The sequence below is a fragment of the Rhinoderma darwinii genome, chromosome 2, assembly GCF_050947455.1.
Source record: "Rhinoderma darwinii isolate aRhiDar2 chromosome 2, aRhiDar2.hap1, whole genome shotgun sequence".
Lineage (NCBI taxonomy): Eukaryota > Metazoa > Chordata > Amphibia > Anura > Rhinodermatidae > Rhinoderma > Rhinoderma darwinii.
This window is the reverse complement of record NC_134688.1, coordinates 77,876,260-77,886,483: the sequence shown is the minus strand read 5'-3', so window position 1 is coordinate 77,886,483 and position 10,224 is coordinate 77,876,260. Positions and strand designations below refer to the sequence as shown.

General features: G+C 45.3%; 1 long non-coding RNA gene across 1 annotated transcript; it reads left to right on the top strand.

The window, feature by feature from the left end:
- Positions 1–2,528: 2,528 nt before the first annotated feature.
- LOC142740646 (uncharacterized) lies at positions 2,529–6,806 on the top strand. Its single transcript, XR_012880833.1, has 6 exons — positions 2,529–2,575; positions 3,850–3,916; positions 4,733–4,797; positions 5,249–5,380; positions 6,213–6,279; positions 6,476–6,806. It is a non-coding gene; the product is annotated as an uncharacterized LOC142740646 (long non-coding RNA).
- Positions 6,807–10,224: the final 3,418 nt, after the last annotated feature.

Here is a 10,224-nt window from a genome sequence, read left to right as displayed (position 1 = left end):
TGACTGACCAATAGTGGCGATTGTGGAGGTGGGACCATCGCAATAGGTCCCGGCGTATTGAGCTGTGATAGCCTGCTGTCGGAAACAGCAGCTGTCAAAGCTCGTGCACGCGCCGGTGGAAAATGGCGATGCATTTACCCTGCGACATAATATTCCGTCGCTGAGCGCGAACGGGGCGGTCAGCGCCACGGAATATTACGTTGCTGAGCTCGAAGGGGTTAAATACATTGAATACACAGTGTCAAGAAACTTTAATTTCACTTTTTCAATAGTTTTTAGTGACTTAAGTGATAAATTATCACGCTGCAGCAAGTTATCAGAGTCAGGATAAGGATTGCTATATCTGTACATGACCCCAAACAAAGAAACAAGAAGTTCATCTGCTCACCAGGCCGTCCATGTGTCCAATAAACTCTCGGTGGGCGGATAATTGTCCGGTAACTTTATCCATTAAAATGGAGACGATCCAGAACTTAGGCTACATTCACACGACAGTGAAAAAAAATGGCCATTAAAAACTGATCAACTGTCAGTTTTTCATGGCCGTTTTGCATCATTGTGTCTGCAAATTTTTATACACTTCCAGTCCGTCTGTCCGTTTTTAATGGCCGTTTGACATCCATTTTGCATCCGTTTTTCATGGCCGTTAAAAAAACTGATGAATTTCATTTGTCTGGCTTCTTTTGTCCCAACCCCCTGAAAACACCCAAACAAAGGTCATTGTCATGATTGTTTCACAGCCCCCCTGTAGATGATGCCACACAGCCCCCCTGTAGATGATGGCACACGGACCCCCTGTATATGATGCCACACAGACCCCCTGTAGATGATGAAACACAGACCCCCTGTAGATGATGGCACACAGACCCCCTGTAGATGATGGCACACAGACCCCCTGTAGATGATGGCACACAGACCCCCTGTAGATGATGGCTCACAGCCTCCCTGTAGATGATGTCACACAGCCCCCCTGTAGATGATGGCACACAGCCCCCCTGTAGATGATGGCACACAGCCCCCCTGTAGATGATGGCACACCGCCCCATGTAGATGATGGCACACAGCCCCCTTGCAGACGATGGCACACAGCCCCCTGTAGACGATGGCACACAGCCCCCCTGTAGATGATGACACAGACACCTCTCCGGAGAAAGCACCACACCCCCCCTCCCTGTGGTAATCTTTCGGGACTCTCTCTGTAAATTCAGGACCGTGCCGAAAAATTTGCTACAGTAGACAACAATGTCCCCTGTACTAGCGCCTTGCTACCATAGTAGTGAGCGCAACAATATCCGTAATTTTTGTCCGCCTGAATGCCCTACATACTCACCGATGCATGACCGTCTACGTCACGAGTGATCTCTAGTCTCACTGGTTCTGCGAAGGCGACGCGAGGACGTCATCTCGTCACCTTCGCAGAACCCATGAGACTAGAGACCACACCTGTAGAGGACGGCGCTGCATCGGTGAGTATGTGTCATTGTGCCGCCGATTACCAGCAAGGGAGCCAATAGTTCCCTTGGCTCTTGAATCCCCAAATCACAGAACCGTTTTTAACGGCTGTTACATGTATTGACGGCCGTTAAAAAATGATCCATTGACTTCTATGGGGGCCGTCTGGCCGTGAAAGCGGCCAAAAATAGGACATGTTCTATTTTTTGACGGCCAATATTCACGGGTGGTTAAAAAAAGGCCGTGTGAATATACCCATAGAACATCATTGTTCTGAAAGCGGACGTTTTTTACTGTTGTGTGAATTTAGCCTAAAACGAAATTCAATAAAATGTATCCTTTATTAGTTCAGATGTTGCCGTCTTTACCTTCACTTTTAACGCATTAAATAAACAATCCCTTATCTTGACTTTTTCAATGGCTTTTGTTGTGTGATATCACGCTGCAACAAATGATATTTTATTTCACATATAGCGAAAAGTAGTAATCCAAAAATAGGTTTTTAACGTTTCGGTCTATACATTCAACCTTCTTTAGACACGGATATGCGGCGCTTGTGACCTCGGTCGCTGTTGGGTAATGGCGCCATTATTTTTGGATTACTACGTTTCGCTATATGTGAAATCAAATATCACTTATTGCATAATACCTTGGAGTGCTGAGTTCCCATTTTTTACACATTGGTGTGGAAGCCTACTCACGCACACTTGAAACACGGAGTGCTGCGGGATCAAGAAAGTATCACGCTGCAACAAGTTATCAGAGTCAAGTTAAAGATGGCTACATCTGTATTACAGTATAAAATCCATCTAGTAACAGATTACATGTTTCATACATTACATGTTCTTAGTCGTAGCCCCTATAACCACACATGTATCTTTCTTCCATGTTTATAAACAGCAGTCCCATGTAACGCCTATATCCAGTGTATGCACAGACAGTCTATCCAGGCAGTAGGAGATAATTAGATGATGTAACAGATACTGCAGCCGCTTATGATATCACTGATGATGTCATAGACAGTACTAGCCATTAGGTTCTCTGTGCAGCTGGATTACATATTTTTTACAATTTCTGCCAATGACGTCTGGACCGGGACTGTGATAGACTGTGTGATTGACAGGTAAGATGCAGCATTTTATCATTAATTCTACATGTTACTGGACACATGAAATATATATTGGACATTACTGCAGCAATTTCTAACCACACCAACAACTCACCACAACTATATGATTGTAGAAGGATTTTTTTCTGGTGATTGTCGGGGGTTGTTTTTTTTTTTTTAGACAAACAGTTCAAGTTCCAGTAAAATGTTTCTATTAATGCAAGTAACAACTGAACATTTTACATTCAGATTTCAATGTTTCATATTTTCTCATTAAAGTTACAACTCAGTACAACAGAGTATGTTCACACAGCCTATTTTCAGCGGTTTTCCTGGCCGTAAACACCCCGAAAAACAGCCGAAAATACGGAGGCTGGACGCCTCCAAACATCTGCCCATTGATTTCAATGGGAAAAACTGTTTTTTTTTCCGATGGTGCATTTTACGTGGGCGTTTGATAAAGCGGCGCATAAAAAACACCCTGTAAAAAGAAGTGCATTTCACTCCTTCGGCCGTTTTTGGAGGCGTTTTTCATTGTCTCAATAGAAAAACAGCTCCAAGAACGTTGGTAAAAATGCCTTAAAAAACGTTTGTGGTTTAAAAAATGGCTGAAAATCAGAGGCTGTTTTCCCTTGAAAAGAGCTCTGTATTTTAGAGACGTTTTTTAGTTAAGTGTGTGAACATACCCTTACCATTGTCTGAGAATTGCAGCTGTCAGTAATGTGGAATGTGACTTCTCAGTCGTTTTCAATATGATGTCTAATTTAATTTAATTAAATAGTCTTAAAAAGCTACCGTATATTATCCTAATAAGGCTCAGCAGTAGCCAGGGCCGGCCTTAGGGGTGTGCGACCTGTGCCATTACATAGGGCGCATCCCTCCAGCAGGTGGAACGGGGCGCTGCGCTGGCTCCCTTCCATTGCTTGTGTTTTAGAAGCGGCCGGGCAAATCAGCAGCTGCCTTTCTGCCTGGGTGCTTCTCTCACTGACATCGCGTTTCTAGCAGCGAAAATCGGGATTCCTCTAGGAGATGGGGGCATTGGGGATTGGCATTTGTAAATTGCCCACATTGTGACCCCCCCTAATGTCAGTCATGGACACCTGGGCCTGGGTGTGACTGCAACCTCTTCACCCCTATAGTTATGTTCCCTGGGTTTACACTAACATTACAAAATGTTTTCAATGTCTGACTCGTCCTGTGATAGAAAATGAAAGGTGTGAAAGTAAATATATTATTATTCATTCTAGATATGGGGTTATTTTATGTTTATTCCATTATGTATTTTACAGACATTTATGACATCTGAATATGTGGCACCAGTGACAGCCGACATGCTAGGACATACACTGTATATATGTAAGTATTATAGCAAATGACAACCTATAGAAATTCTATAATCTGATGTCATCCAGAATGTTCCTATAGAGACACATGACAAGACTGTGGGAACAAATTCCCCAATGTTGTTCATCCAGGGCCTGTCTTAGGGGTGTGCGACCTGTGCGGTTACACTGGGTGCATCACCTGTCACTAATGAATGGGGCGCCACTGGTCTTGATGTCTGGGGCACCCATTGCTTGAACACTCAATCCCACTCTTCATGTAAAAAAAGTAAAGGGCACTGCTCAGGATGCAGATACAATTCCTTGATAATGGATTACATTACAGTGTGGCAGACAATACTTGTCTGGCAGTGTTATTTGGACACTGTATGATTGCAGTATTTGAGTACTATATTCTACGCCATAAAGCTGAATTCAGACGCTGCAGATTTGCTGCGCGGCAAAATTCACGAGTGTTACAGGTGAATAGTTACAGTCTCAAAAACTCATCCACATGTAGCAAAAGTAAACGCTGGGAATTTTGCTGCAGCTTTATATTATTATTATTATAGAAATGCTCCATAAAGAAGATATTATGGTATTAGTAATATATAAGGGACTTGTTATTTATGTAATTTCCTAATACACATTTGGCTTATGGGGGAGCACACAGCGCACACAGAGTGTCTACATTACCAGTACTGCAGTCTATGCGCCACCATACAGGTCCGTCCACATGAAGTTGCTGTGTACATGAGCCCTAATGTACATTTCCTTCATTGTTGGGTGGTCTATACTGAGCACACATCTGTCTGGAGAAATAAAACTACACAATTATTGTTTTTTCCAGAACACCTTAAGATCAGCTGCCTGCTGCCAGGGGGACTCTCTGAAGCAACATTTCATCTATGCAAGGTGCGTCTCTTATTAGTTACTATATGCAGTATCCACCAATACCCTCCACAGTTAGAATGACACTTTTTGTATGTCCTGGGTCAGAATGCCCCTTTTGTATGTCCCCACAGTAATGAAGCCCCCTTTTCTAAGCCCTGACTCAGTCCTTTTATCCCCCATATTAATAGTGTGCCCCCTTTGCTCCTATAAAATAAAAAATTATACTCACCTAATAGACGACCAACTGGGTCAGACATTTCGCTTCCTCCCTGCGCCGTTATTGTTTGTCCAATTTCAGGGGCGTATGGAGCCCCAGAGCTGTGGGCTACCCCAAATCCCTGGACCCCAGCCGGTCATCCTATGTATTACCCCTTTGGTAATTTTACACTGGTTGGGGACTGGACTCTGTTCTAGATAGAAATGTTGCCATTGATTGAGATTTGTCCTAATACATTGTCTTTCTTTCTCCTAGAATTAATTCCTCATAAGAGTTAATGATAACCACACGTCCCAGGAGGGCAGATCAAAGATTAAGCAGAGCCCTCCACCTCACATCACATAACGTTCTACATTCAGTCGGATGTATTCAGTAGGAGAGTCCAAGGTCAGTGTATTTTATTAACTGCATCTCTAAATGATCACATAGTGTGTATTACTGGTCAATACTGAGGAGGGCACTACCACCATAGATGGCCTGGGCACCCTCAACTTACACTGCCGATCCGGCATTTAGGGCCCAAACCTATAATATAAAAAAACAGAAAGATACAATCCCTAGTTTATTGACTGGGTGATGTTATTTGGGCACTGTATGATTAAATTATTTGGACACTACATGGTGCATCATAAGGGGGAGGACGTCACAGATACTGCACATGTCACCAATAAACCTAAGGCCGGCCCTGGATGTGACACAATAGCTGCCACGTGACATGCCATCCACACGGACATGACCGCTGTGGCCTAGCAACTAAAGACAACAGAACCACCAGCGCAGGAGCCACAGGGAATTTAAAAAATGAGTAGGGACAATTTGTTATTTTTAGCCATATGCGGCTTAGACTAAGGTTTATGAAACTGTCAGAAAACCCCTTTAATAATTATTTTGTCTGTTGAATCCAGAAATCCAATTTACCATTTTTTACTCTCTCTACTCCAGTCCAAAAGACTCCACAAAAGACAAATTTGCAGTTTTCCATTAAGGATAAGATTATATAGAAGAATAACAATAAGCTCCTGGTCCCTGATACAAAATCTATACCAGGGTCCTCCAACTGTTATGTGCCATTATACTGCTGGTGTTATTTGTGTGGCAGAGGGGCATTGGACTCGCCCTGTGATAGAAAATGAAATGTGTGAAAGTAAATATATTATTATTCATTATAGATATGGGGTTATTTTATGTATGTGCATTAAACCCATTATGTATTTTACAGACATTTATAACATCTGAATATGTGGCACCAGTGACAGCCGACATGCTGGAAGATCCACTGGATATATGTAAGTATTATAGCAAATAACAACCTATAGAAATTCTATAATGTGATGTCATCCAGAATGTTCCTATAGACACATGACAAGACTGTGGGAACAAATTCTCCAAGGTTATCAATAGGCAGATCATATATTTGTTGATATGATGAACCATACTAAGCGCACGTCATAATATCTTCACAGTTTATACTTTTTGTTCCAGAATTTCTTGAGATCGGCTGCCTGCTGCCAGGGGGACTCTCTGAAGTAATATTTCATCTATATGCGGTATGTCCATCATTAGTTACTATATACAGTATCCACCAGTAGCTCTGTACATTGAAAAAGTAATGAGCGGGCAAAATGCCAAGAAAGGCGTAGCAGTGGGGAACCTTGGATAGTTGGTAGGAATAGGCATAATGTAAGTTAGGGGTATCTTTGTCCAAAATGCTGGCCACATGGCTCGGTTTGGGACTGAACGTATGTGTAAGGTAATTGGGTGAGGGAGTGTAGGGGGATTTTAGACAGCTTTGGTCTGCCAAGAACATTTGTGATGTGTCAAGGCCTGGATGCAATAGACAAGGACTTAAGTGAGTTTCATTACACAGTCATAATCTGCAGGCATAGGTGATAATGGACACTGGCAGAATGTTTTTATATTTACAGCACTCAAGCGGAAAGCAATGGAAGGTGCCAGGATATTGCCACGTATAGAGCCCCCACAAGTCATGCAGCACAAGGACCTGGACTTGGGGTGTACTGGATTGTTTGGAGCAAATGGCATCAAGGAAGCAAGGCAGGTATCCTCAATGGTATCATTCTAGCAAAAATTTGAGGGAACATGGCACGATGATGGGCCAAGTGCCAGGATCCTTGCGCAGGGATCCAGCGTCGATGAAGGCAGCAATATCCCAGTAGGGCCTCATAATCTCAACATGGGAGAGGGACACCTTGAGGTTGCCAAAATGTTTAGAACACGGGGTACTGGCACAATGTTTGGAATTACAGGAGCAGCACATCTGGATGTAAAGAGAAGCAGAAGAAGGCAACAGTAGCTGGTTGAGTCTGATTCTGATCTGTCAGATGATAATAAGTGGTCTAATGTTGGGAATAGATGGGCTAATGGGCAAGACGTTTAAGATGCTGAAAAAAATGTTTACGCAGGATAAAGTAAAAAGGTAAAAGCGAGGAGGCGTGATACCGAAAGCCAATCCTTTACTGGAAAGAGGGGGTAAAGTTTGGGGCCAGGAAACATGTTTGTTGATTTCTACCTACACACACTTGTCCCAGGAAATGTTGGGAAACATAAGGGAGGAAAGGCTTGTCTAGTTTTTGTGATGTCTATGGAAGATTTTGTTTAGTATTGCAGTGTAATGGTGGTGGAGCAAGGACCCCCTTATTGATCAGGTGCCAATAAGGGATGGTGCCTGTGAAGCAGGCTGGTAAGTATAAAAAAAATACATCTGTCGCATCTAAAAGAGGCATCAGTAAACGATGAAATAGACAAGGAGTTGAGTGAGTTGCATCATTAAAGCAGAATCTACAGGCACGGATGACAATGGATACTTGCAGAATGTTTTTTGTGCCTACAGGACTCAAGTGAGAAGCAGTGGAAAGGACACGGATATCGCCACGGATAGGGCGTCCACGAGTCATGCAGCACAAGGAACTGGACTTCTGATGTAATTGACTGTTTGGAGGAGATGGCGTACATTTGCGAAGAATGTAGTTGGCTTTCGAAGCGCGTAAGCAGTCTTGTATCATCACTTCAACATGCCGTGTGGTTTATAAAATGTTTTTCTAATAAAGTCATCACATTGTCATGAGGATTGCTGGACCGTATTTTCTTCTGTTTTCTTTATATTTATTGGACAGTGCTAACACCATACAGCCCTCCCTGTAGAGAACGCCATACAGCCCTCCTGTAGAGAACGCCATACAGTCCCCCTGCAGAGAACGCCATACAGCCCCCCCTGTAGAGAACTCCATACAGCCCCCCCTGTAGAGAACGCCATACAGCCCCCCCTGTAGGGAACGCCATACATCCCCCCCTGTAGAGAACGCCATAGAGCCCCCCCCCCCTGTAGGGAACGCCATACAGCCCCCCCCCTGTAGGGAACACCATACAGCCCCCCCCTGTAGGGAACGCCATACAGCGTCTCCCCCCCCTGTAGGGAACGCCATACAGCGTCCCCCCTCCCAAAAAAATGCGACCTACAGTGTGTCCTACAAAATACATGTATCCCCTATCCACAGGATAGGGGATACATGTGTGATCGCTGGCAGCGAAAGCTGCTTCTATCCTCTCCTCAGGGTCCCCGGCAGTCACTGACAGCCGGAGACCCGATATTCAGCAGCCCGATCGCGCGGGCAGTAAGTTAAAACCGGAGTCGTAAAAAGTCTATGGCTCGGGTTTTAAGGACCCTGACCGCTGGCCGTAAAAATACAGCCAGCGGTCGGGAACCAGTTAATGGCAGAGCGGGGAGATACCTCCCTGCTCTGCCGTACTGTTCAGTGGCGTCCCGCTGTAGCAGCCATAGCGGCTGCCAGCGAAGCCTCTGGCCATGGTGGAGGCCCGTGCCGGCGGGCGACACGGGCCCCCTCATGCCGCGGGCCCCGTAGCAGCCGCTACGGCTGCTACGGCGGTAGTTACGCCACTGCTCAGTACATATATACAACACCCAAAAAAATCTCAGTGTTATGACTGCGGACCTCTGTCGCTCCCCCTGTGATGAACGGCCACGACCGCAACTTCCTGGCCAACTCCCCAGAGACCACGGCTGGCGCGGCCTTCCCTTCCTGGATTGTGCGAGGAGTGCCTTAAAGGGCCAGCGTGCGCACTTCCTAAAAGTTTTCTATCCTACCCCAGTGCACCCTGGATTATAAAAAGGTCTCTGCCCTTCCACTCCTTGCTTGAGCGTTGTTTGTACTTTTCCCATGTTTGTATTGCAAAGGGTCCCTTAGTATTTTCCTGCTTAATCCCAGAGTTCCCGTTCCCTGCATCCTATTTCCTGTATCCCTTGCTGTTTCCTAACTGTGCCTGCCTTTTATCAGAGTCGTGTGGTACCGCCGGCCGGATATGCCACGTCTGTGTGTCATCTACCATTCCTGGTGCCATCCGCTTCCACTGGCACAACCTGCCACACCTAGCCCTATCTGAGCCGGAGCCCACGGCCTAGTGGGTCCACATACGGATGTAGCCATCTTTAACTTGACTCTGATAACTTGTTGCAGCGTGATATCACACAAAAATAACCATTGAGAAGTCATTGAAAAGGTCAAGATAAGGGATCTTTCCACTGTGTATTTAATGCGTTATTAGTCAAGCTAAAGTCAGCTACATATGTTCCCTAGATTGTGACAGTACGCTCAGGCCATGGAACCCGCTGGCCAGCCTAAGACCACAGTTCAGGTCATACAGACGGATATGCGTGACCTATATGCACGTCAGCAATTACTAAGGGGTGGACCCCAATAGTATATATTGTGTCTATATGCACGTCAGGAACAACTCGTCGTGGCTGTAAACTCCATCATCGCCCGACTGGATCAACTCCCTGTTCCTTCCCCAGAGACTGCTGCCGATCCACTGCCTAATACTCCTACTGTCTGTTTTCCGGATCCACAGTTGCACTGCCTCTTTTTCCTCGCTATGACTGCGTGCTCACCATTTCTCCTCTGATGAGGCCAAGGTAGCGTTCATTATTTCCCTCCTCGCTGGCAAGTCCCTCGCATGGGCGAACCCCATCCTGGAATGACAGGGGCCCAAATTTTCGGACTTAGCCCTGTTCTTACAGACTTTTTGTGACGTGTTCAAGAAGCCGGGTCGAACATCCTTAGCAGCAGCCACTCTGCTAACCCTCAAGCAAGGGGGTCCACAGCAGGAGAGTATGCCATCTCCTTCCGTACCCTGGCAGCAGAGTTGTCATGGAACAATGAAGCATTGGTGGCGACCTATGGCATGGACTGTCC